Source organism: Lagopus muta, chromosome 6 (assembly GCF_023343835.1).
Source record: "Lagopus muta isolate bLagMut1 chromosome 6, bLagMut1 primary, whole genome shotgun sequence".
Taxonomy (NCBI): domain Eukaryota; kingdom Metazoa; phylum Chordata; class Aves; order Galliformes; family Phasianidae; genus Lagopus; species Lagopus muta.
In genome coordinates, this window is record NC_064438.1 from 32,118,984 (window position 1) to 32,146,534 (window position 27,551).

Consider the following 27,551-nt stretch of genomic DNA (forward strand, 5'->3'; position numbering starts at 1 on the left):
CATGAAATATGCTGAAAACCAAAGAAAATATATTCTATGAAAGAAGTTTCCTTTTCAGTCAATCAACTGTAAAATATCAGAAACATAGAAAGTTCAAACAAAATATTTTGGATTTAAATATTTCTGTGTAGAACAGTGTAGAAACAACTGAAATATTGTAGCTGAAATGCTAAGCCATGGCATGAAATATTAATTGAGCACCTGGTGGGAAGGTAAGACCAACCCAGGGGAGTTCAGGTGCATGCAATGCACTGAGTGATTGGAAAGAGTGGAGCCAGGATCCACCCCTTCCCAGAGCTAATTTAAAGGTTGACAGTAGAGAAGAAAGTATCTCACTGGAGATCTTTTCCTACCTGTGGCCTTTTGAAGGTAAGTAGCTCTTTTCTTTTGTTGATGCTTCTGTGCTTGCTTTACTTGGGCTTGTCTGCATTTGCTGCAGCCAAAGGCTTTGCCATCCTGCTATTATCGTATTTTCCATCATGTTATAGAGTTACAGGTGCTTTCTTGGACTGTGTGAAAAATGTAAATTTCTAATACAATCTTAATGTCTATATTCAGAATTCAACATCTGGACACAAAAATGTAAATCCATGCTATCTATAGTGACTAAGAGCTTAAAAAAAATCTGTGACTTAAAGTAACTTAACATTTAAATATAGAATAAAACAGTAAGTAAATATCTGCTAATGCTTCTCAGTGAGATGATAAGAAATCCCAGATCATAAAGAAGTAGGTTCTGGTTGTGATTTTTATGAAAGGCAATAGATTGCACCTTAGCAGCAGGTACATTGGGATCCTTAGATATACTAGATCCTTAGAATAACTAATAAAAAAGAAAGGGAAAAAAGATAGGAAACAGGAGTTCTTACATGTGAGACAATTTAAGAGATTGTGTAATATCATGCTGTCAGTATCTGCTTAATCTCTGATAAAATACAGCATGAGTATCTCTGTAGATAGATTTTCATCCATGTAATATTCTGCAGGAAGGAATTTAAAAAAAACTTAAGATATAGCTAGCACAATAAATACATTACTTAATATTTCTGCTTTAAATATTTAACATTGAAGTAACACAAGAAGCCAAACTGAATACAGCAAAATAATCAGAATGCAAAGATGGCAAGGAATATAACCAGGCTCAGTATAATAGATAGTCCGTGGTCCAAATAAGGATAATGCAAACTCATTTAAATCTCTGGCTTACACAACATATTCTTCTGCATTTATTTGAGGGGGAAAAAAAAAAATGCTGATTCACAACAGCAGGGGAAAATTAAATCTCTTCTGTAGTTTAAAATTATCTGTTATTTGATAACTTCAACTAACTCTTAAATTAAACTATCTTTATAAACCCCACTGACTGAAACAGATGGATGTGTAATTCAAATAATGAGCTGGATCCTCTCCCTGTAGCAGTCAATTATACAGGTTTTTCTTCAGTATAGTCTTCAAGAGACTAAGATCTTTCTCTATAAATAGATCACCTGAAATGACCTTGCTTAGGCAGTGTCAGAGCCAGAATGGAACAGTAGGGTATGTATCTTGCTGCACTTTAAAAGCACAGAAAATATTGTTTAAGAACAGATGTGTCCGACAATGTTCGTACTTAATTTGTCCTCACTACTTATTATCAGGATCTTTGAAAGTGATACTTTATCTAGATAAACTGCCTAGAGACACTGATATCTAAACGTGTGCCATGCAAAGTATTCCAGTACCCTTGTATTTTGCTGAGAAAATAAGGACAATGAAAGCAGTAAACTCTTTTCATTAACAAAAAATGCCTATCTATAACCAGTGAGAACTCATGATAAAGATTTAATTTGCATCTAATAACTGCATGTGAAATCATCCAAGGTGGCATGTGTAGAGTGTTCGTATAAGGTATTACATGGGAACTTCTCTTCCTCTGTGCTCGCTCACAAGAACTCTGAAATATATTTTGAGACAGGACAATGTAATAGAGTAGGAACTTTTATTTGTAAAAGCATTTAACGGTGCTGTGGAAATTTCCCTTGATCCAAGGTAAAGAATCAATAATAAAAATTGTGTGAACTGTATTCTAGTATTTGGATATCTCATTAAACAAGTGAAGCAAACTTCCTAACGCTGGATAGGAGCCTCAATCTGTTCATATACATTAATCTCATCAGGAATCATTGAGAGGCAGGAAATAAACCAAACGGACTGTTTGCCTTTGGCTTGTGAATCTTTATTAAGGGTAAAATTTGTGTAGCTCATGAAGTAAGTAGATCCTAGAAAACCTAGTAAAGGCAGTACAGCAGACTGGACCTTGTCAGGAAACAGCTTGCCTGCTACCTAGCAGAAAAAATCTTGCTCACTGTGGAGCAGCTGAGAAAGGGAGGAGCAAACTAATTTTCTGTTCTGATTTATATAAGCAATTGGTATGTGAATATAAACACTAATTATATGTAGCTGAGGTCACAATGGTGTGTAAGTCCAGGAACAAGAGGGAGCTGAAACCTAAATGTGCAGTTAAAACCAGACAAAACTTCTCTTTTTTTCGCAAAGAGACGGGATGTAATATGTTAGAGTTCATAATCTGAAGAGTTTATTTAATTTTTGAAGTATTTTCTTCATAAAGAGACATAGGAAATGTATAGAATGATTGTTACATGATATCTATACAATAACTTCCGTATAGCAATTTTGAAATCGGTTACCGATTATGAAGCTTTCAAATGCATTGCATTGAGTAAATAAAGCTATGGATATGCTCTGACTCATTATATAAACGCAATTAACAATTGTATTAATGCATTCTCACTCAGCACTGGTGAGGCCGCACCTCGAGTACTGTGTTCAGTTTTGGGCCCCTCACTACAAGAAAGACATTGAGGCCCTGGAGCGTGTCCAGAGAAGGGCAACGAAACTGGTGAGGGGTCTGGAGCACAAGTCTTATGAGGAGCGGCTGAGGGAGCTGGGATTGTTCAGTCTGGAGAAGAGGAGGCTCAGGGGAGACCTCGTTGCACTCTACAACTTCCTGAAGGGAGGTTGTGGTGCAAAAGGGTCTGGCCTCTTCTCCCAGGCAAATAGTAGGACCCGAGGAAATGGCAGGAAGTTGTACCAGAGGAGGTTTAGGTTGGATATTAGGAGAAACTTTTTCTCTCAGAGGGTGGTCAGGCACTGGAATGGCCTGCCCAGGGAGGTGGTGGAGTCGCCATCCCTGGCAGTGTTCAAGAGGCGCCTGGATGAGGAGCTACGAGAGATGGTTTAGTGCTTGTGGTACTGATAGGAATGGGAGGGTGGTTGGACTAGATGATCTTGCAGGTTGTTTCCAACCTTGTGATTCTGAACATACTATCATTTTTTGTACATTTATATTCAAAAGGATACCTTCCAAATGAAAATAAAAACTTTACAAATTATATGGAAAAGGATTTATTTATTTATTTTGAGATGAGAGGCAACACTTTCATTTCTGTCTCACTAGAGCATCATCACTTTACTTTTTTCTTTATATCTTAGTATTGTCATTCAGGACAGTTAACAGTGTTAAGTAATTCCTTTCAGAACTCAGAGCATGGTCACAATCTAAAAACGCTTCTGTCATTGAGTTCACTGAGGTTAGCCATAAAATACTGCACTTTTTTTATTCTCCTTGATTCCATATCAGGGCATTTGTCTTGAATCTGCTGGAACTGGAGTGAAGGCTTTGGATTAGATTTGGTGATTTACAGTAACCAAATCCTTGATTGACCCCTTCTGTTTACACAGCTCGTATTTTCTTTACAAAGCAATTGGTTCAAATTCAGCCCTCCATCTGGTCTCATAGCTGCAATTGTCTCTTAGGCATCCCTTGGGAAGTTATTGGTTTCAATTTTTCTATATTCTTCCTTCATATTCAGGGTATGTACATAAGAGAGTGTTCTCCAAACTTTTCATTGCCTTCCATGGTTACTGTGCTTTTCTCACTTCTGGATTCTAGATGTAGGAAAGAATATTGTATAGTCTTGAAAATTTTTTTTTTTTTTTTTTGTAACGTTCTTCCATGCCTAGAAAATGTAATTTTCAGAATGGTATTCTTCCTATACTGATATAAAATATTCCTGAAAATAGTAAAAGCATGTTTCTCCTGGTCATTAAATTGCTGAGAGTTGCTGAGTTCTCTAATTTATTCAGCAAGAGCATAAGAGTACTAAGTGCAATGTTTAAAGACTTAAAGAGCAGAATGAAATTTCTGGAAAAGAAGATTTTTTTTTTTTTTTTTTAATTATTTTGACAGCGTATGAAATTCATTAAGTGAAAAGCGATGCATTTGCATGATTTACATGAAGTAATGGTAGCTTTTACTACAAAACTGTTGGGCTTTTTGCCAGTAAGTCTTTATACTCTAATTACTTGACAGGTTTGTTGAAGTCCCTTTATTGGGACTTCAAACACAACAATATTGGTCTATCCTCTGCTTCAGAACATCTTTAAAGTGTGGACTGCTGGAAATTGAGATATAAACTGGAGAGATTTAGCTTTCGTATTCTTGCTCTGTTAGCCTTACAAAGGTAGATTGACCGTCTTATTTGGGATTGTATGTCTGTACTTAATATAATCAGATCTTTTATATATGTGCTGGTATGCATATATGTATAAAATGCACTTCCAATAAATATTTTCTGATATAAAATATATCAGCAATATTTTTCTATAACTTATGCTCTCTTCTTCATTTCTTTCATAGTTTTTGTGCAAAACTCAATCTCTATTTATCTCCTCCTGTCTTCTATGCCGCAGAGTACCTGATCATAAGATTTGCACTAGGGTTCTCCAGCTGTTTGGCACTAAACTCACCTCTGTATCAGGCTAATTGGATGTCTTTCAGGCTACTATTCTTGTTTCCCTGAAGTTTCAGTTTCTCCTTCCTCCAAGCTCCATGTCCTTATTCTTTGAAGTCTTATACTTTTCTAGTTTATTGCTCATCAATAGATGTCCCCTAATTCCATTTCTTTCAACACTCACTTCACAACTGCCTCCAGTCCCTACAGAAGTCTGCTAATAGAATTACTTTATAGCGATACTTGCACATCAAATCACATCTACCACCTTAGCAAAATTTTGCAATTGAATTAAATTTCTGCCAGCTTTTGAAAAGATGAAAATAAAGCTAGAGAAAGAAACAGATTTCGAAATATATATTTCAACCTAATACAGTGTAGATTACTTTTCAGAGTTAAAACACAACCTTGGCTTCTTCTGGTCTGTGACATTTGCTTTATAGCTTCATGCAACTTCAAAAAGAGAAATGGCGTTTGTACTGGCTGTAAGAAGTGATGAATGTCAGCCTGTATCAGAAGAGCATCACATGCCATCTCCTTAAAATGAGGTGTTGGAATATGCTTGGTTCTGTCATCAGACCCATATATCTTGTGAATTTTTTGTAAGCATTTGCTCTTCTTGAAAACCCAAAAGAAGCTGAGTCACTTTCAGCTCCCTAGGAAGGTAGGGAAGAATTCTGTGCTACTGATGACCTGAGATACCATCTGCTTTCATTCACAATATTAGTTAACATTGTTTTATTCTCTTCTATCGTGCTCAGATGAGACATAAGACATTGCTACCTCTTTAAGATTCCCATTAATATTCTCATACTTTCTGGCTCTGCTTATATGAATAAATTAATAGTGTCTACATATTGGTGACTACTGGAAATGATAACTGAAAAGTTTAATTCCAGAGTCATTCCAATTTAAATGTGCTGTAGTTATCTAATATAGAGAAAGAAAATAAGGATAAGAAATACTGCCTAAAGACAATAGACTTATGCAATCAAACTTTCTGTCTACGGAGTCATCTATTATTCACATAATTATTTGTGACTCTTACAAATGATTTTCAATAAATCTGAAATTTACTTAAAATTTCAAATAAAATTAAGCTCCTAGAAGTTTTGAGGAAACTGACAGTGAACTTGGCAGAAACAAAACAAAATATGTGCTCTCGCTGACCACAAGCTCAGATGCCTTACTCTCTATTTAAGAGATTTGTGGCCAATCAGTGCAAATGTAGCTGCTAGCAAGTTGTGGCTTGCACTGTCTTTCTTGCAGAGGAGGTCTCTAAGGGAGACAGAAGGAGCTGTTTAAAAATAAAACAAACACAAAAAAACAGGTGAGCAACAGGAAGAGAGACTGGGCTAAAAGTTACAAACCTACTGGAAAACATGCTTTCTTTGTTCTTCTGTTCCTGGGGCAAATTGTGTCTCCTGCTCTTTAGGTTTCTGTCTTTCATAAGAAATTGATTATTTCTGTGATTTGTTTCTATCACAGTTTCTCTTACAATATTAGGTGTCAAATCCTTAGGTATCAGTAGATGGATGATTCATTCATTGGATGTTTCATGTGGATATTTTCTATCTGACTGATATCTCTAATATTTCTGTAGCTACAAATAGAGATAATGTTCTTGTGATACCATGAGATAATAATCTTCAGTCCTGGACTGAATGTCCAGTATGCAGCTGCTGTCATGATTCTTAGCTGTAAACAAATGACGCTGTTTCTTGAGGACACAAGATGCTGTCTTAAGCTGTTTTTATTTATTGCTGTAAAGTAAGTTTTAAGAAATATCAAGGTGTCATGCGATGTGCTGCAGATAATGCAATAAATGTCTGAAAATGTAAATAGCTGAAATAGATGAAAAAAAGATCTGTTTTATGAAAAAGCAAGACCTAATGATGATAAATTCATCTAGTAGGAAGTTTCTTCAAACTACAGATAAACAGGGGAAGAAGAGAAACCTAAAACATAGCAGCATAGAAAATAACACACACAAAAAAAAAAAAAAAGGAAAGGAAAAAAAAAAAAAGAAAAACAAAAAAGATGTAGCAGCAAAGTGCTTGGAAAAGGTGGGGTTTTTTTTGTTTTTTTGTTTTTTTTCTTAATAATAGTACTGACTTGAATATAGCAACCAGAAATTGATCCTAAATTGACATAGGACATGAAGACTTTCTCAGACTCTTTCAGTCATTTCAGTAGGAAGTGGAATTACAACTGAGTTACTGAGGGTTTGATAGCATTGGCTGAATATTGGGCAGAGAGGCTCCATGCATGCATGTGCTTTAGTGTTCGTGCAGCCTACGTGTAATACTTATTAAAAACTATACAACTGGACTGCCTTTATCTACTTAATATTTTAAGTCATGAGTGTACGAATCTCATGATTGAGGTTAAAAATAATTTCAGAGGGCAATAGTGATTTTGAGAAGATGCAGAGCCACATGTTCATTGTTTCTCCACTGCACTGTGGAGAAATGATATAGGAGTTTCCTTTGGCTTAGAACAAGGGAAAATAACTCTGAAATGTGCAAGTATTTTCAAGTATTGTCTGTCTTCAGCTATAGAAAGAGGGATTTGAGTCTTAGGGTACAAGCAGTTAGTTTGTGTTTGGTCCTTTCAGAAGTTTTCAGAGAGGATAAGAACTCGGGGTTTTTCAAGATTAGATTAAAGACCTGGATAGGCAGCTAGAAAGCTTTAAGCTTTAAGTCTGTTTATGATAGTCATAAATTATAAATTTTTTTAGTCTGTTCTGAGTGCATTTGTATAAGTAACTTGTATCACTGTGGGGGAAAAAAATCTACATTAAGACAAAAAAAATCCCACTTTTAGATGTTATATTCCACAGACATTACTAAATGATCTTGCTTTCAGATACAGAATCTTCAGAACTATAGAATCTTGACAATTTTAGCAGTCAGGATAAGGCCACTAGGAGTTACAGCGACAGTGGGAGCATGTTGTGGTCCCTACTGTATATCACCCAAAAAGAAGGAAAAATTTGAATGTGTAGAAGAGATTCAGCTTATTAGCTATTGAACAAATGGCTAAAGAGCAAGCTGTTTTTATAAAGAGAATCTAAACACCTATAACAGTTTATGTGATGATTAGTTAATATGTCTCTACACATCTGCTCTGAAGGAATGGCTCGTATGGCATTTTCTATGCAGTTTGCCACATGAACCCACAAGAACAGCTGAAAGTCACAGATCTTGGCTTGGCTCAACAATCCACTGGAATCCATGTGGAGTTATGGAATGGTTTTGTTTTTTGTTTTTTTTTTTTTGGTTTGTTTTTTTTTTTTTTTTTTTTTTTTTTAGCTACCCCAGGAAACTTGGCCTGGGGTACTGGTAGCAGATGGAAAAATCATTTCTCTTTTCTCATCTCTTAATATGAGAGACTTGTTTAAAAGGGACAAAAAAAAAAAAAACCAGCATTACATTTTACTTTAAAAGGTTATATTTAAAAGATCTTCAACAAGGACAGCAAAGACAAAACAAGGGTAAGATTAGTGTTCTTAGATGATGTGTTAAAATATAGCAAGCAGTAGCCAAAAATATTGGGCTGCTATGATTTCTCTGTCCAGTAGTGACAATCTCTCCACCTCCACAGTGAAGTTCTGTATATTTTTAACAACTTGGCAGCTGCTGCAATCTCTTGGTAGCTGTTTAAAATTGTTGATAAACCTATTTGAGGAGGATGGACAGTGGTAGACCCCTGGGGAGCCTGGAGAGAAAGGCGCAGTCCTCTTCTTTCTTTCACCCAGGCACTGAATGACTTGGATTTCTTCATAACTTAACCCAGTGTCTTGGTCTTGGGGCTCAGATTGATTACTTATTTTGGAGGGGGAAAAAAAAAAACCCAAACAAAAAAAACCTCTCTGCCCAAGAAAATCATCTTTTCATCATCCACAGGCAGTGAGATTAGAATGGCATGACAGCTGGAATTTATTTAACAGAAGTTTATGATGCAGGTTTGATTTGAAGCATAAACAAAATCTCCGACCAAAGTGTTGAGTCTGCCTGCCTGATTTTGATTCAGATTTCTGTACTGGTTTGGCTGTGTAGAATGGTTTATTAAACTGTCCTGCTCTTGCCTCTTGTGCTGAAGTCTGACTTTGTAAGTCTGCATCTTTGAAAAGGGTAAATGAACACAAGGTCTATGATCTATATCTCTTGTAAAACCTTACAAAATACAGTAGATAATCCTTATATCTGTTAGTACACTTAGCTATTGATGAAAATGAGAATGTTATACATATGGGAAATAGAAGGAAGTTAAACTGAGAGGTAGAGCAAAGAAATCAACAGTGTCATAAAACAAGTTGTATCAGCTTTCAAATTGTGAATTTGTGCAATAGAAATCTTAGAACAAATTTATCATTTAGTATTTAATAGAATCCTATCAAATCTACTTGCTGCCTTGTGCAAAAAAACATACACAATGACAGTCCAGCTATGAATCATTGCATTTTGTTCGAGCAGTGCATCTTCTATTCTAGATAATGAATTAAGATATTGTCTCCATTCTAAAATAGGATCATTGTGTCAGCTTTGCCTTTGTTATTGTGTGGCTCAGCTGTAGCTCTTGTGTGCTCAAGCAATTCTCTGTAGGACACAGTTGGAGTCAAGCATCATGTTGACAGAAACATATGTGGACCCATTGGCCATTAAATCTCTCAGTCAGAATTTTCTGGCAGACACAGATGTAAGTTGTAGCAAGCTTTCTACATTCTTCAGAGAAACAGACTTCCACTTCTATGTGGGGCTTAAAACACTGAGCAGAACACCACAGACTTCAAGAAAAAATACTTGGATTTCAAATACTCCTTCATTCATATTCTTATTAACCCACTTTTTCAGTACTGATTTAACACTTAGGGAACTAAGTCCCAGTGTTTAACTGCTGAGTGGTGAAAAATAACATTTCACTTGCTAGTTAAATCTTCCTTAAAGCCTTATGGTTACATTTGAATCTCTCTGTGGTATTTCTGAGAGTCTTAAGGGCTGGAGTTCTCTTTTTGACCCTGAAAAATCATAATGTACTGCTATGATTTTGCTTTAGAAAAGGGCTTTGCATGCTTGCCTCCCACTTAAATGGCTGAAATATACACGGGGGAGATCCTCACCTTTTTTGGTTTGGTAGGGTTCTTCTTGCAGTTGACAGCATAAGAATGATATTTGGTCAGCTGATCAGAATCTCCTGTATATATGGCATAGATCTGTGAGCTAATTGAATACCTTCATATTATCTGGGTGCTTGAGATGGATCAGTGGGGTGAACCACAGTGTCTCCAAATGGTTGTACGTTATGCAGTGTTGAAGTACAGATCTACAAAAATATAGGTTTATGGTCTGATTCAGGTACTGGATAATTATTACAATACTAACACAGGACTGAACTCAGAATGCTACACTGTTGAAAATGCAAGGATGAGCCATGAATCTGAATGGCAGAGGACTACTCAGAACTGGAAGACAGCTGGGATTTACATGGCTATTTTTGTTTCACGTGATACTGCAGGAGGAGATTGATTTGTGTAGATTTGTCTCTTTGCTTTCATCTGTGCTGCGAATTTTAAAAGTATTTTCAAGGTGGCAGAAGCTGAGTGGAACTGGGGCAAATTTAAATATGACATTACACACAAAAAAATTCCAACATTGACTCTAGGCAAAGAAAATGCAGGATGCTCTGATTAATGAATGTTATTAATGCTCAGACTGAGTAGATAGTAATATCTTGAAATGGATGGGCCTGTTCATCAGTCAGTCAGAAAGGTGAACTTAACTCTTGCTGGGTGGCTGCCATTTATGATGGGTGGCTGTGGTCAGGAGTGGATATCCTTCATAGAAATAAACCAGTGTTTCAAAGAAAATGTTTGTTTTGTTGTTGTTTTTTATAGTGGGACCTTATTATACTACAGACAACAGATGGTCCTTACATTCTCTCTTTTTCAGGGTGTCTTTAAGGAACCTTCTCTGCAGTCCCAACGTTAGCTATTCAAAGAGGAAAAACTGTCAACAGATTGCCATGTCAGTCATATCAACACAAAGGGAAGCAAAAAAAGGGCCCCAAGCCAAGCAGTTGCTTTTGCAGTTGTCCCAACAGCTGGATGTTAAATAGAAAGTGAATTTAAAAATGGTAGTGTCTCAGCTTTCCATCCACACTGGTCTTTACCTTTTCCTTTTGCTTTAATATCTCTGATTTCTCAGCAAACAGTAAAAAAAAATATATATACATTGTGTTTTCATGTTAAATTTTTGTAATAATGTAGACTTAATTTAAGTTAGTAATAATATATTTGTTATATATACACAATCAGTATGCTTAGGATATTTACTTTCAGTATTGAGTCAGACAAAAAGTTGTACTTCTCTCAGTGTAGATAGAGATAAGTGTGGTTAGTTTTGCATGTGTCATTTTTTTTTAATAAGTGAATCTAAATATATGTTCACTGACTTTGAAACTTTTCATGTGCTTCCAGTATTCTGAAAGTGCTGAAACTTCGTTGAATACAGGGGCGTAAGTTTTCCTTTGTCAAAGATCAGGAAACTTTTTTTTCTTTCTCAAGGAAGTCATTAAATCTTTGATTGGTTTCAAGGATGGATGCTTATGGCTCTGATTCAGAAAAGTACATAGTTCAAAGTATCCCTTTTAATCAAAACCTGCCCTGAAATACTACTGGTGCCATGGTTGCATATAAGGGTGCTTTATGTGGGCCAGGGTCTGATGGACTCTTTCTAGCTAAGAAAAGTAATAATACTTACTAGATTGTAATAACTTGTGATGTGTGATTCTGCTGAGGTCTGATGATTCTGTGCGGTACTGACATTACAGTCCCTATAACTTTAGAATCTAGATGTTTTGTGAATGTACTGAAACATACATGAAGCTGCCATATTTCTATATGGTTTTTGAAAGAATGTCTCACTTTATTGTTCCATTCTTTGAGTTTTATTAGCAGGCTTTCAGCTTTAATTTATGCAAGGGATACCATAAGTATTGTTTGGTTTGAGTAAAGTTGTACTGAAAGGGATTACCTACAGCAAGACTTGAGACAAGGCAAGGATGCTATGAGATAAAGTAGGAAAAAAAATCGCAACATTTTACAAATGATCTGGTCCCAAGAGAATGTAACATCTTCATGCAGTCTCTTAGAAGTAAATTTGCTTTTAGCTTCCAACTTCAGTTGTTCACTAATACTGAAAACTCAGTCCCTTCATACATAATTCAGCTATTCCATATCAGGCTTTTCCATGCAGGAAGAAATCCAGGGTTAAAAACAAATAAAGGAACAAACCAAACAAGCAAAGCAAAACAAACAAAAACCCACATCATAGAAAAAATAATCTAGCTCCTAGAAAAAGCTTCATCCAAACTGTCTGTCACATCATTCAAAATCCAAAGAACCCAAAGATAATTTGTTCATATTTCTTTAAGAGGAGCAGCCAGAACCAGTGACACAGTGACTTTTAGATGCATGCTAGGGTAATGACTGGGAAAGACCTTGGTCTTTAGTAAATATGTGTGAAGATGGATGAGCCGCTGAACTTGCAGTCCACTGCTTAGTGTGTACTGTGCCATTAAAGAATTTGTATACCAGGAACTAAAATTGGCTTTAAAAATTCAATTATTGATGATAAAAACTTTACATATTTGGATTAAAAATATCTCTTACGACAGATTTGTGGAATGCATTCTTGCGTGTTATAGGAAAAGGTTTTTCTGTGTATCAGTAGCCATTTCTTCTCTGAAGGCTGAATGTCAAATTTGCTGGCACAGGCTTATCCACTGGAAATGTGTGAGTAGTAGGAAAAACACTCTCCCTAACAGAATTGTTGAATACACAGTGGTTTGCAACACAAGCTCAGAATATATGGTGCTGCTACTTGGCCTAATCATGTGGGACAAGGCAAGTTCCAGGGTATTGATCATTTCAGATTAAATCTAGCTCTTAAGTTTGAATTGGTCCCTCCAGCTCTGCTGTCACATGAATAGCAGCAAAAAGAAAGATCTCTTCCCTTCTTAGATAAGGAACATTCAGGCAGCGCTGTACCCCATCCCCCAAGCACAACTCTGTTACTTTAACAGCATTTACTACATGATGACTGTGGGTAAAATGATATTTTAAGTACTAGGGCACGTGTGCTTGCCATTTCTATTTCATTTTACAAAGCAAATGTACATCTTGCTGATTGGATTAAACGACATATGGATGAGAGAAATAGATTGTGCACATACTCAGATCCAAAAAAATGTCTAGCTATTGAGTTTCAGATTTATTCAAATATGCTTGAGAGCAGAATATGGCCCACAATTGCAAGTTTTTAATATTGTGACTATGTTTTATAGAAAGTCATACATCTAGAGGAAAGAATATAGTGGAAAACAGACTCCTTATAAGACTGAGAGGAGAAGCATGGATTGACCAAATGGGAGAACACTGCACATCTCATTGATATCCAACCTTCCATCTCGGGTGCAAAACCACAGTATACCAGCTCCTTCAGCTGAAGAGCAGAAGGGATTTCTCCCGCCTTGTGCTGAGTGCTGTCTTCCCTATCATGATGAGTCAATGACATGAGTTTTGATATTTAATATGTACAGAGAAATTGCCAGGTTTTGCTGCTTGTTAGTTATAAACTATCAACAGGGCAACAATGTCTATCAAATACCTCCCAAGGTGAAAGCAGCCAAGCTGTCTCGTCTATAAATGTCATAGTGGCATAGATATTTTCCTCTAAAATTGGCAAGTGACTTAGAAAGAGCACTTAATCTATTAGTAAATAAGAAAAGAAAATAAGAAAATATTTAAGGTAGTATAAAGTGGACATAATTCCAAGAGACACGTGACGGAGACTGCAAACACAGTAATGACAGCATGTGGAAAATAAGGTATAACAAATCCCTAGATCTATTTTTATTCCTGTCCCCTTTTCCCCAGCTATAAGCCTGGTCCCTCTATCCCATTCCCCAGCCTCACTCACTGTACCCAGAATGATACGTCTTCATTCTGTGCGGTGCTTCCAGAATCTGCCTCTTTGCATCTCCTGTAGGAAGACAGTGTGGTCACTTCACTGGCATGCTGAAAAGCTGTTATTCTACACACCCCAGAGGGAAGAAAATTGATTCAGGAGGCTATTTATAGATAATTCTGGTTGCTTCAGAAGTCAACATCCAGGAGTTAAACATGAAACAGTTCTACCCTTCCTTCTCTCCTGTAAAAAAAAAAAAAAAAAAAAAAAAAAAAAAAAAAAAAAAAAAAAGGCATTGCAAAAACACGCATTCTAAATTGTAGATTGTCAGAATGGAAGTTGCTCACACATTTTTAATTCTGTATCTTTGTACTTATGCATTATGAAAGGAGATTCATCCTGGGCTGTTCCCATGGACTCTTCCTATACACGTTGTCAGACTGGATGATCAAGATGGGCCCTTCGAGCCCTGAAGCCCATGGAGCTCTGATCTAAAATGACATGATCACACACCGCTTTCCCCTCAGCAATGCCGACTTCAGTGCACCAGGTAGGTCTGTACTGCGACTGAATTAGTTTGCTCTCTTTTGGATAACTGTTCCATTTGTTGGAGAATTTGAGATATATTTAGAGTGGGAATGATAAGCACTCCTTCCCCACCCTGCCCCCCCCCCCCCCCAAAAAAAAAGGAAAAAAAGAATCACTCTGAAGAATTGGGTTCTATCCTTGACTCTGTCACATAGTTTTGTTTTTTTTTTTTTTTTTAATGAATTTGGGTGTCCACATGTGATCATTCATTTCTGAAGGTGTAAGTTGTTTGAAAATTCATTTAAAAACAAAAAAATATGTGTTTTGTATACAAATGATGGCATATATTGATAAATTCTTTGTACATTTTTTAAAAACTGTTTATCCAAATTTGCACAGAATTTTGAATTTATGCATCTGGGAATAAGAGCACTAGCTCACTACAGTGGTACAAAGTTCAGTAGTATTTGTAAAGAGCTACAAAAGCCATACAAATAGAAGAACTACACAAGGAAGTAATTGTGTTTTCAGAACACAAAACAACTGATGTGTAATAAACAAGACAGTTGTCTTTCTTTTCTTCTTTTTTCATGAAGACAAAGCAAAATAGGAAATAGCTGTTCACACCTCAACTGCATTATAAAAAATGCTCCTATAGAAAGTAAATTAAATTTATAAAAAAAGCAGTTAAAAACACATGAAAATGGCCATTTTGATTCCCATATCTGTTCTATTAATGTACGAATCCAGATAATGTCCTCTTTTCAGCTCATTTAAAATTTTAGCTGAGTGAAGATAAATTATAGCAGATGGAGATCTCCAGTGATCATTCAAATGCCAGAGAGCTCTCTACACTCTGCTTTAAAATCCATAATAACTAATTATAACCAGAATAAATGAAATGGATGTCTACTACACAAAGTAACTTGAAGCACTTTAGTATCAAGCTGATTTTTGTGTCTGAAAATCATCTCTTGATTTATCATCTGAAGAGTGCTTATCAAAAGGCCTGCTAGATAATGTACGTATAATTTTAGTTATATAGCTCCTCTCCCACTATGACCGTTTTCCTTGATAGCTGAACAGTGTTTCTGAACTGCTGTAGTGTTATGTCAGACCCCTTGGCTCACGAAAATGTGAAGGAATCCAAAGAAAATGACTGCGGTCTTATATCACATGGTCCCACATGGAGATCCTGAATTATATACTTTTGAATCAGACATATTACAAATAAATAAATGGGAAAACTGCCTCCTGTAGAATAAACTCTTAAAATGGAGGAGTTGGGGATACCTGCAAGGTAGTTTAGCCTTTTAGACTTTTAAATCTGCTTTACAGAGAGAATTTCTTGTGACCATAAATTAAGGTCGTGGTGTTATCAAATGTGGTAGATGACTACACAGAAGTGTCCTGTAATTGCTACAGAAAATGGTTTAAAAATGTTTACACATACCCCTAGCAGAAATATATTTTCCTGTCCCTCTATTAGATCTATGTATTCTAGAACAAAGATTAAAGCATAGTTCTCTGGGGACTACAGTCAGTTGTATCGGTGGCTTAATAGTCATTGTAATTAAGGAATAAAATGTGTGTTCTGCTGGCAGGCCTATATTCTCAGTGATAAATGTGGGATCTTCTGCAATGGTGGGAAGGATCTGATTCTTACACTGAAAGAATGCTGCTGAAAATCTATAGCTGTGTTTTTTTACACTGCAAGAGTCACCAAACAAGGATTTTGGAAGATGCATCTGATTTACCAGTCTACTATACTAACATTATTTTGACAGGTGTGATGCATCAACACAGTATTATAAGCTTAAGATAAATTACAGCATTCTTTTTCATCAAGCAGCAAACTGCAGTGGCGTATTGCACAAAGCTCAGTGTGTTCAGTCAGTAGGCATTTGTGCCTGAAGCCTAAAATAGAATGTCTTTCTGTGATGGGTTAATCCCTCTTTGGCTCTGATCCTGGGTAGATTACTAGTTATAGCACGCCATGAAAGACTGCTGTGTAAGGCAAGTATTTCACTTAAGTCACTTACCACATTCTCTGGACAACAGAAATTTCTTGTGCATCTGCTAGAAATGTGGGGATAATTTAATTGCCTTTGCTAAGATTTCCAATGTAATTTAATAATCGTTTTTATTATAATGTACGTATTGTTAAAAGTTATCAGAACATTTTTACTCCTGGTACATTTTGAACAGCAGGGAGAAGATTTCGATTTTGATTAGAGGTCCTAATCAGTTTTTCATAATTTAGAGCACAAAATGTGTTTGGTCATTCTCCATCACTTTTCTTTTTTTTTTTTTTTTAATTCTGGTTGTCTAAACTCTATGGGTTTATTTCAGCTGAGTGGATGTCTCTATTTGAAGTATATTTTTCACTTACATTCAATTAACTGAATTTTCCTGAAATGAATATATGTAGAAGCAAAGTGATAAATTTTAGGAAGTACACACTTTTATTTCCTTTAGTATTAGTGCCAAGCAGGGCTGCTTTATAGTGCTCGATTTTTAAGATGGCCTATATAGTGATTTTTACCGAATGGTCCTATTTGAAATGTTCTAGCTTGGTATCCAAATAATTATCTTCATTTGCAAGTCACCAAAATTCTGTTGATTACAAATATTTAAGCTTCCAGAGCTTGACATGTGGTCAGAGAATGGAAATGGCACTGTGCAATGGTCATAACTAACCAAATCTCCCAGATATTTTGTGGGAGCTTTATGTATGAAGAAATGTAGAGATATTAGAAAAATAGAACATTGACCAACAGTAATAAAAATGTCACTAAAAAGTACTGAGTTAATATTAATAAAGAAAATTCTTGAGGAAATTAATTTGTAAACATTTGTGAACAGAAAGGAGAAAAGCTTGTGAGAGAAACTAACACTTGAAATAAATATGGGTAACTGTAAGGAGCAGGAAGTGTGTTTTTATTATTTCTTTTTCCTAATGTCATTGCTATATTTCTCTTCTTTTCCATTCTACCTCTGTGCAGGTTTTAGTTCAAAATAGAGATGGTCTGATCCAGAATATTTTTCAAAAATACATAAACACATTGAGAATCCAAATATGCTTTTAAATGAAGTCAATGTGTGTCTTCTGTACATAGCTCTCTGTTCATAGTACTAGAAAATTGTTGAGGCCAAATAGTAGAGAGCTTTGACCCTGACAGTATGCAGTCTTGTTTACACAGATTACACTGAATAGAAAGTCCATGACTGGCTGTGAAGACTGCAAGATTTCCAGGATGAGCAGGGTCATATGGAAGCAACTGAGGCTTTGTATGAAAAAATCAGCTTTGTAAATGAGGAAAATGAATAATCAAATGCTCAAATTTTATTCCCTTCTGGTATAGGAAACTGGGAGATATTTTGCGTGAGTGATTAACTGTTGTGCAGTGATCACTTTTCAGACCAGCCTCAGCTCCATTTTAGACATCGCAAAGAGGCTTTTATAAAGCAAGGTAGTTTCAAAAGTTTCTGACAATAATCATTCTGAGAAAGAGATACAAAAAGTCAGTGAAATCAGAAGGACCAGATGTTTATTTGGAATAATGGGTAAACAGGGAAGTTCTGTTTTTCAAGGAAGATCAGGGAGTTCAATGGTAGGTACGGGGCCACAGTACTAAATGCTGACATGGACTCTCCAAGGTTGCCTGGAGTAGTTGTGCTAAAGTAAATAATTCCATGTTGCACCTGTCAGAAGCTACAACATAACTGCTTTGAAGTGAGTTGCATTAACATCCATGTACTCAGCAAACTAAGCAATTATAAACAGGTCTCTGCTCTCCCTGTTGGCTATTAAAATTATTTGTTCAATTTGTTGCTTTGCCTCGATTCTAGTTAATGCGACTTATGAGCACTTAGCACGTACTGGAAAGACAAAGGAGAGAAGTGACTGCTGATGGTCTGGCAGTAGTCCACAAATTGTGACCTTATAGTAAGAGGCAAAGATGGAGCTGACAGTCAGGAAGCTGTACAGGATTGTAGGGCAGGATGGTGCCAGTTGGAAGCAGTAACACTCAATGCATTAAAATTGTAAAGAAACCAAACATTTCTTTTTTCTTCTTCTTTTTTTTTTCTTTTCCTAGAACATGATAGTGAACATTTCTATAACTGTTGTAGAGACTTCTGATTTTGCCTTTACAAGATCAAACATGCAGAAATACAGGAATTTGAAAAAAACATATATTTCTCAGTATATTACATGGAAAATGAGGCAGATTAAGTTCTTATAAACTTTGTTATCAGTAAGTTTGACCAATATGCAGGTAATGACTTGAATTTTCCAAGCAGCAGATGTTCAGAAGTGGGGAGACAGAAGCTGGCCAAGAAAGCTGCTTCAGCAGCAGTGTGGGTTATAAAATCAGCATGGACAATCTGTTCTTCAAAGTAGAGCTAAAGTGATTTAAAGGGTTCATCAAGGTCACTTGGGAATACTATACAGGAATACTCCAAAGCACCAGCTGTCAGGACTGTCAAGTCTTGCTAATGAGCAGTGGAATATGTAGAAAATAATACTAATGCTAATTGAAACCTGAATAGCTTAGAAGTCTATCAGGTCATTGCTATTGATTCATATCCTATAATAATGTCGCCTACAGAACATGCAGTGATGCCTGCCTACCTACAGTGTTTGCTAATCCATTGTTGATGCTGTTCATACAAATATCTGGAAGATCTGAAGCCATCTTCAAGAGAGGTGTTCTGTTACTTCAGAGATGATGGATCACTTCTCCATTTTGTAACAAATTCTGAGCAGTATCTTGGCTTCAGAAAAGGGGAAGAAAGTGCCCTGCTTCCAAGATAACTTATAGTTCTTTAGGATTTTTTCCAAGGTCTTGAATGGGTCTGAATAATCTCAGTTAGAATTTAATTAATCTATTTATCTTAGTTTCTGTTTTGGGGGAGGAGGTGGAGGCATTTTTATAAAATTTAATATGGAACCTAACAGCACTTTTGTCTTAGGTATCTGTGCCAAGTCTGACTCTACAGTTGAAAGAGAGATACGTAAATTCTGGATCTTAAAATGCTAAATTGCCCTTAAATTATGGTCACATGTGTCTGCATAGGAGAATAAATCGGAACTCACCATAGCTCTGGCCTCATGGTCCAACTGCAGGCAACAAGCCCCACTTCTTCATTCAGGTATCTCTGAAACTCCACGGTATGTGTTCCCTATGTTCCTCTTTGAATTTAGTTCCATTTTAAAATTAGAATTTAAATGCCAATAAGAATAATACCCATGTCTAAGCAGACTTTCTCTCAAGGGTTATGTGACACATGTAACAAGCATGCTCAATTTCAGTGCAGTTTGTATAGTTTGTTAAAGAGAGCAACATTAACCCACAAACAGCATCTAAAACATTCAGAAAAATCTTATGGACCACCAGTGAGGGCCTTGATAATGAAGAAATTCAGACAGTTTTTGCTCAACTTTGAGTTATGATATTTCTTTAATTGAATTTGTGAAACTCATCTCAGAAATTTAGTAAATAAAAATCACAGCTTGCAAATAGTATTTGTGTAGATATCTACACAAGATCTACAGGAAGGTCCTTCAGGTTTTTGGAATGTGAGTCTATTTCAACTATTCAAATATCAGAAATCCTCAGAGTCACTTATTAAGTTATTACTACAAAACCATAAACTTCTCATGTCATCAGTTAGACCTCCCTTTGCTACTTGTCACTGGTTTTACTGTGCTGCCAGAACAAATACATTCATTTAGTGGTGAGTTACAAATTTTCCCCATGGTATCTTTCTGTGCACATTTTGCAATTCAGCAACTTAAGGAAAATTCTTGGATTTGAATTACAGTTATTTTTAATTAACGAGTAATTTAGTAAAATATGGTCTGAGTGTCAGAGTTCTACTTATGGACTTAAGTTTCAATTTCACACTGTGAAGACAGTAAGGTTTGTTCATCAGCTAGATCTTCAAGCTGAGAATAGAGTTATTTGCAATATATGCTTTCCCGATGTCAGGGCAAAACTTTACCAATGTATCAATAATAACTTTCCAGTTGTTTTTATATTATTCTGACAATTTCTGGCTGTTTTTACAAATCACTGACACATAGGATCATAGAACAGCTTGGGTTGGAAGGAACTTCAAAGACTGTGGAGCCCAAAACCACCTGCTGTGGGCAGGGCTGCTGATCATCAGATTGGGCTTCCTGGGGCCCCCTCCAATCTGTCCTCGAATAACTCCATATACACCTAATATTGAACAAAATGAATAGAAATAGTATACGATTCAAGGAATTTAAGATTTAAATAGGGCAGTTCAGTGCACATTGAATGTTCCAAGTACGACCAGAATAAGACCTTGTCTTTCCATTTTCACATTCATATTTTCAGGCTAGCATGAAGAAAGTTAATGTACTTTAATATAGTGAGATTATCAAAATTATCTGTCTGAAAGATTTTGAAGATTTAATACCTGTATTAGTCCATCTGCAGAGCAAACAGAAACCCTAAGATGGCTATCTTGACTGATTTTACATTTAAAGTTCAGCCATCATTTCTGTCTCGTCTCTTAGAAATATGTAATTTATGGGAAGTGGACATAAGCAGCATTAAGACAGCTGCCTGAAATCTAGTTTTCTGGTCAGGTAAGAATGCTGCAGAAACTAGAGATCCGCATGGCTGAGGAAACTGTATGGAGTGGTTAAAAATAGCTGATGCACTGAACTAGACAGTTTTCATGTCGGGCTTATATAGGGCAGAGGCTGTTAATGATTGTTGAAGCATGTATTTATAGGAAATTGACCATGTGGAAGCCTGGCCCAAATCACCTCAGCCCCCAGTACATACACAGAAATTACCTAGAGCCTTGTAAACAAGGAATACTCATGTTTTTCTTTTAAAAATGAGTTAATGGTTACAGATTTCCATTCAGAATACCTTTAGCTGTTTAGTGAAGCATTGTGTACTGTATTAACTGCATAATTATTATAGGTTTTGGAGCTGTTTGTAAGTGATGGCTTACAATAAAAAATGTCTTAAGAAAACAGTCTTGCTCACAGAATAGTAATTTTAGCATTCTATGAATGCTGCATCCTTCATCAAATTTTATTTTTGCTTCCTGTTCTGTTAAAAAATAAAAATGTAGCATGCAAATAGAGAGATGATTATTTCCTACTTCAGTGTTTTACACATTTGCGGTAGAGTGGATGGTTAAAAAATGAAAAAAATATTTATAGTTCTTAAAAATTTTCATTACATACGCATGAAAAAATTAGAAAAATGTAAGATAAATGGAATGAGCAATATTCTGTGACTTCTTGTTTTTGTGTTTTTGTAGTTCATGTCTTTTGTTTTTCTTTTCCTAGAAGTGAAATGAATATCAATGAAAGAAAGGAAAATAAAGGTAAGAAAAGTCTATCTTTCTATTCTTTGTACACTTAAGTTCTTTGTCAAATGTGAATGTGATAACTCATGTAAGTACAAGTGTTTGATCAGGACTAATCAGTGAATGTTTATGAGAGTGTTACTAGTATACAATCTTGTTTGTCAGCTGTAATGAGAATGTTTTTATTTGCTGTAGTGTGTTCTATAAAGCCAATCTAATTCAGTAATATAATCTCAATTTAACCTTCAAAATAGTCAGCACAACTACTTGATCTTTCAGGTATCAAAATCATCAGACAGAAATTCTCTAAAGATGCTGAAGCAAAATCCTAAATGATGCCTATATAAACTCTTTTGCTGACTCTTTTGAAAAAAATGTTTAATGACTCATTATATAGCACAGTGGCAGTCCTACCCTACTTCTTGCAGAAGAAAACACTACAATGCTGGAAGGAGAGAAGTTAGAGGAGACTATTCTACACTCCACATAAAGTCTAATTTTTGGGATCCTTTCCTGCTGTTTAAAACACCCCCCTTTTATCATTGAAGCTATTTAGGCACAAGTTAGACAAATCTGACACCCTTACTTATGAAAGAAGATCATAATATTCTCTTCTGGCATGCAGCTGCTACTATGAATAATTTACAGAATCACAGAATCACAGAATCACAGAATCACCCGGGTTGGAAGGGACCCCAAGGATCATGTAGTTCCAACCCCCCTGCCTAGCAGGGCCACCAACATACATATTCAGATCAGGTTGCCCAGGACCCCGTCCAACCTGGCCTTAAACACGTCCAAGGACGGGGCATCCACAACCTCCCTGGGCAGCCCGTTCCAGGGCCTAACCACTCTCCTAGTAAAGAACTTCCCCCTAACATCTAACCTAAATCTTCCCTCCTTCAACTTAAAACCATTTCCCCTAGTCCTGCTGTTGTCAGCCCTTTTGAAGAGTTTACTCCCCTCCTGGGTGTAGGTTCCCTTCAGGTATTGATAGGCTGCAATGAGGTCACCCCGCAGCCTTCTCTTCTCCAGGCTGAACAAGCCCAACTCCCTCAGCCTGTCCTCATAGGGGAGGTGCTCCAGCCCCCTGATCATCTTAGTCGCCCTCCTCTGGACCCTTTCCAAAATCTCTATGTCTTTCTTGTACTGAGGGCTCCACACCTGGACACAGTACTCCAGATGGGGCCTCACAAGAGCCGTGTAGAGAGGGACAATCACCTCCCTGTCCCTGCTGGCCACCCCTCTCCTGATGGAGCCCAGGATCCCATTTGCCTTTTGAGCTGCCAGAGCGCACTGCTGGCTCATATTCAGTCTCTCGTCCATCAGGACCCCCAGGTCCTTCTCTGCCGAGCTGCTCTCAAGGACCACTCCTCCCAGCCTGTACAGGTGCCTGGGGTTCTTCCGGCCCAAATGCAAAACCTTGCACTTTGCCGTGTTGAACCTCATCAGGTTCACCCGAGCCCAGCCCTCCAGCCTGTCGAGGTCCCTCTGAATGGCATCCCTTCCTTCCACCGTATCAACCGCACCACTCAGCTTGGTGTCGTCAGCCTTTTTACTCAGCATTTATAGTCTCTTGAAATTGTAGAACTATTGTGTGAATGTATTCTCTCAAAAATAGCTATTACTGTGATAGTAGATACTAAAGTAAGAAAAGAGTACTCAATACTGAGATCTATTTTTCAGTGGCTGTAGAAAGTCACTCCATTTTTCACACATAAAGCTCTGCTGCTTATATCAGTCTAAAGCATATTTTTCAAGCTGGTCATAAAAGCCTTAATGACTTTTCACAGCTCCTTCATGCTGAGAGAAAGTTCAGAAGTGGTATTCATCCAGCCTGCGTAGATGAATAAGGAAGGGTTTTAATGGATAAACAGATGTTCAGTCTTATGTAGGATTTTGAATTTGATCATTCAAAGAAATGGCAAGAAATATCAACTTGTCAGGCAAACCATTTCACACCATGGGCAAAAAGCACTGGAACCAACCCCTGCATCTGTTATTTTCACTTGAGCAGAAGAACCTCAACAGCTTCAATTCTAGTTAGATTATTTTGAAAACAGTTTACCTGAATAAACAGTGGAAGTGCCACTTCTCATTTACAACATTCTGAAACGTCAAAAGCCATAATTTGGACATGTGAACAGAAGAGAAAAAACTCAGAGCTCTGTAACGCAACAGGAGTAAGATACTTTATAAAATGTGGCAGAAATAAAATGGTGTGCTTATTGCTTAAGAATTTGCCACTTGTATAAATTGATGAAGGAATATTTATAAAATTGAACATTTCAGTAGATCACAAATAGGACTATCAACGTGAACATTTAAATGAATAATGAATTACTAATAATTTATTAATGATTCAAAAATAACAGCCATTACAGGGCAAGTGTAAGGTATTTAAATAATATGTGAGTGAGCAAATATACAGTATATTAGATACTTCTCAGATTCATATTTGGATTTCTGGATATTGATTGTATTTTACTGATATGCATATCTCAAAATTATAGATGAGTAAACAATGTCATATTTTCAAAAATATGGCTACATATAAGCTGCTGTGTCTGTAGTTATATTCTAAACCAAAAAAAAGTGTTTTGAATTTATATTTTGTTTTATACCAAAGTAAAATTTCCAAGATGGTCTATTTGAGTCCAGACCACTTGTTTAGGTACAATAACCTAAGGAGTATATTAATGACATGCAATGATTTTAATTTCCATGTCATTCTGAAAATACTTTTATTTTTAAAATAGATAAAATATTTTAGAACTTAAACCTAGAGGTGAAATAATTTGAAAGTATCACTCTAAGTGTATTTTTTTTTTTTTTTCAAAGCTTCTAACATCACAGTGACAGTGACAGAACTTAACTATCACATATTTTCATTCTCAAACATGTTCCTTGCTCTATCCAAAATGTCACTTCTTGGAAGATACAAGTTATTAACTTTTACAGAATAATGCATACTCTAATTATAATCAGTTGTAAAATTCTTAACATTTTTTAGAACAAAAACAAGCTTTAAGTGGCATATATAAAAAAAACCTGTACAGATCCAGTCAGTTCGTAAGCTAAAAGTCATTAATAATTAGAAGACTGTAGAATAATAAAGAATTCAATAGTACAGTCACTGTAGCTGAAATGCCCAAAGCCCAGTCTGTCTACATAGTAATAGAGAAACAAACATCAAAGATGGAATCAGGTTGATTATTACATCAAGAACAATGTCCCCACGTCCCACTTAAGAAGGAAAAATAAAAGGAGTACCTTCTATTGCTGAACTTTATCAGCTCTTCATTTAATGAATATACATGCTATGCTTTTGGCCTGAATTAGGTGAGTTACAGTTATTACTTATACTGTAGGAGAATAAAAATCTGTCAGCATCATTAACCGTGAAATTTTGTCTCAAGACTGAATCATTGTTTTGTTGCTTGACCTCACTTTTCTGCCTATCTGCATGTCTGAAGCTGTGTGTTGATCGCAGGGTGGTTATTTCAGCCAAAGTGAGCTTCCCAGGCTCCCTGTTGAGCAAGACTGTTAGGCAAGACAGCTGCATGACATTTGGTATAATTTGTTGACTAAAAGTCCCTGAGTTCAGCTCTAATGGAAGACAGATCATGCAATGCCCTAATGAAGTACTGGGAGCATACTTAGTACCGCAGATTTTAAATAGGGAAGAGTGTGCACGTTCTAAATTGACAGAAAATCGGAGAGTCTTAGTAGTTCCTGCTGCTAATGGAAATCTGAATTATACTTTGCTGATGAAGTCTGGGACAAAGATTAACAGAAAGAAGAAAAGAGTAGGAACACAAGTCTAGTGGATAACTAATCAAGGGAGAAGAGCAGAAAAGAATACAAATGTAAAAATTGTTCTTTGTGATCTGAAAGATATGCTTAATTTTTATGGTTACATTTAATTAAACAATTTTTTTCAGTAAGTTGCACATCCAGAAAAAGAGTTTCTAATGACTATCTGCCCAAAAGGCATTGAACAGTGCTCAGATTCATTTTTCTGTTCCTAGCAACAATAGAAACAGTGAAGAAATGATAACAGTACTTACTACATATGCATATAACATTCTTGTCAGTGTTTTCTTACTTAGAAAAGCCTAAAAAAAGCTTATGGTTTCTGAAAGATTTAATTGTGAAATTTTTTGATGATCATCTCTTCTTTCAAATTAGGAATGAATTCCTCTATCTCTGTGTATCAGATTTATTTCTGACAGGAAAAAAAAAAAAAGACGACATTGCCATTTTTGTTTTGTTTGCTACTTAATATGTTACATGAAAATATAAAACAACATCACAGATAAAATCCCTCTTACCACAGAATTTTGTTCTTCTTTTGATCTTATCTGTACAAGTCTTTATTGAATCTTTGGAGCTGCACACATAATCTGAGAGTACCTCTATCTCTTTTAAAACATTTAAAAACCTAATAATAATTGTGGTTTTTATGTAACAGAATTCCAATAATATATGATCTGGCTTATATTTATCAAAACTTAAGTATATTCTAACAAGGAACATTTTTATGTTAACTCTGAGGACTTTCTGGAGCACATCCGTCCTGTAGAAAAAGTGATATGTATTATAAGCCCTAAGCAGGTAGATGCACCATACAAGCTGCAGGCCAGAGAAGGGATTGAAGGTGATAAATCAGTATCAAAAATACTGGAAATGTGAATTCCCAAGCAAATAAAACCATGGCTTTTTGCACAGAGTTTACTGCTTTTTGGATGTCTCATAGCAGAAATCTGAGGAGAAGGTAAGGGGGAGAAAAAATTAAACTTTTACAGAGTGCAATTAAAATGTGCTTGCTAGATTGTAGACACATAATAAGAATGAGAATACTTCATTCAGTACTTTTATGGTTAGAAGTTGTCTTAAATATATTGCATCAAGAGATTGTTTCTTATAATGTATTATTTTCATTAGGTTTTTGAAGATTCATAGAAAAAAATTGCATTTCCCAGAATCACCAGTCCTGATGGTGACCGTGCTCTTGCAGCCACGTTTGTGCAGAGAGGAGATCCTAGAGCACTGCCCACTTCCTGTCTGTGCTCTGATGCTGTCAGCCTTGGAGGAGCCTGCATGTAGGGCAGAGCTGAAGCTCTCTGCCTGGGTACCAAAAGAGCATAGAAGCTCAGAGGCCAGGGTGTACCAGAGAGAAAGCTGCCTCAGAAGAAAAGGGTTTAGTCTAGTTTAGATGTCAAGAGACTGAAGAAAGCATGGTTCAAGAGTGGTAGTGAAATTCCATTGTCATTCATGAAAATCTACTAGTTCTCCTAATAGTTTTCCTGGGGAATCAAAGCACCTGAATTGCATGTGCACCTGGCTTCTGTGGTTGGAATACTGGATGACTGCCCTTGAAAATTCCACCTGGTTCATTAGTTAACTGAGAGATGCCCAGAGGTTATATATAGAATATCACTTCAAATTTTGGACATAGGATCTGAAGGAAACCAGTTTCAGTGAAGGCCATTAAAATTAACTGGAATTCAGTGTAGTGAGTACATTGCAACTGCACAAAAGCAGTGAGCCATGCAAAAAAACAATATCTACAGCTTCATTGATAAACAATAGAAATCTCTATAAATGGTACACCACAGAAAATCACAATTAAAATGATGTTTTCATCCTTTTACTCTATTTCTGTAACGGCTGTAACAGCTGAAGTATCATGTCAAAAGCATTAATATGCCTGGGCCCTGAATCATTCTACATGTAGGCTAGATTTACCTGGATCATGGTTGTATATTTCAAAAAGTGAAGAAAAGTGATGCTGCACTTGAAATTTAATTTTGACAGGAAATAAATGAATTAGTATTTCAGTGCTTAACTAGTTCAGATTTATATCTTGAATTGTACTGAGAAGAAAATTAAA

At 36.2% G+C, this 27,551-nt stretch overlaps 1 long non-coding RNA gene across 1 annotated transcript; it reads left to right on the top strand.

Annotated features, from left to right (window-relative positions):
- Positions 1-27,551, top strand: LOC125695182 (uncharacterized). Its single transcript, XR_007377850.1, has 5 exons — positions 1-369; positions 14,152-14,312; positions 19,268-19,466; positions 21,636-21,673; positions 26,603-27,551. It is a non-coding gene; the product is annotated as an uncharacterized LOC125695182 (long non-coding RNA).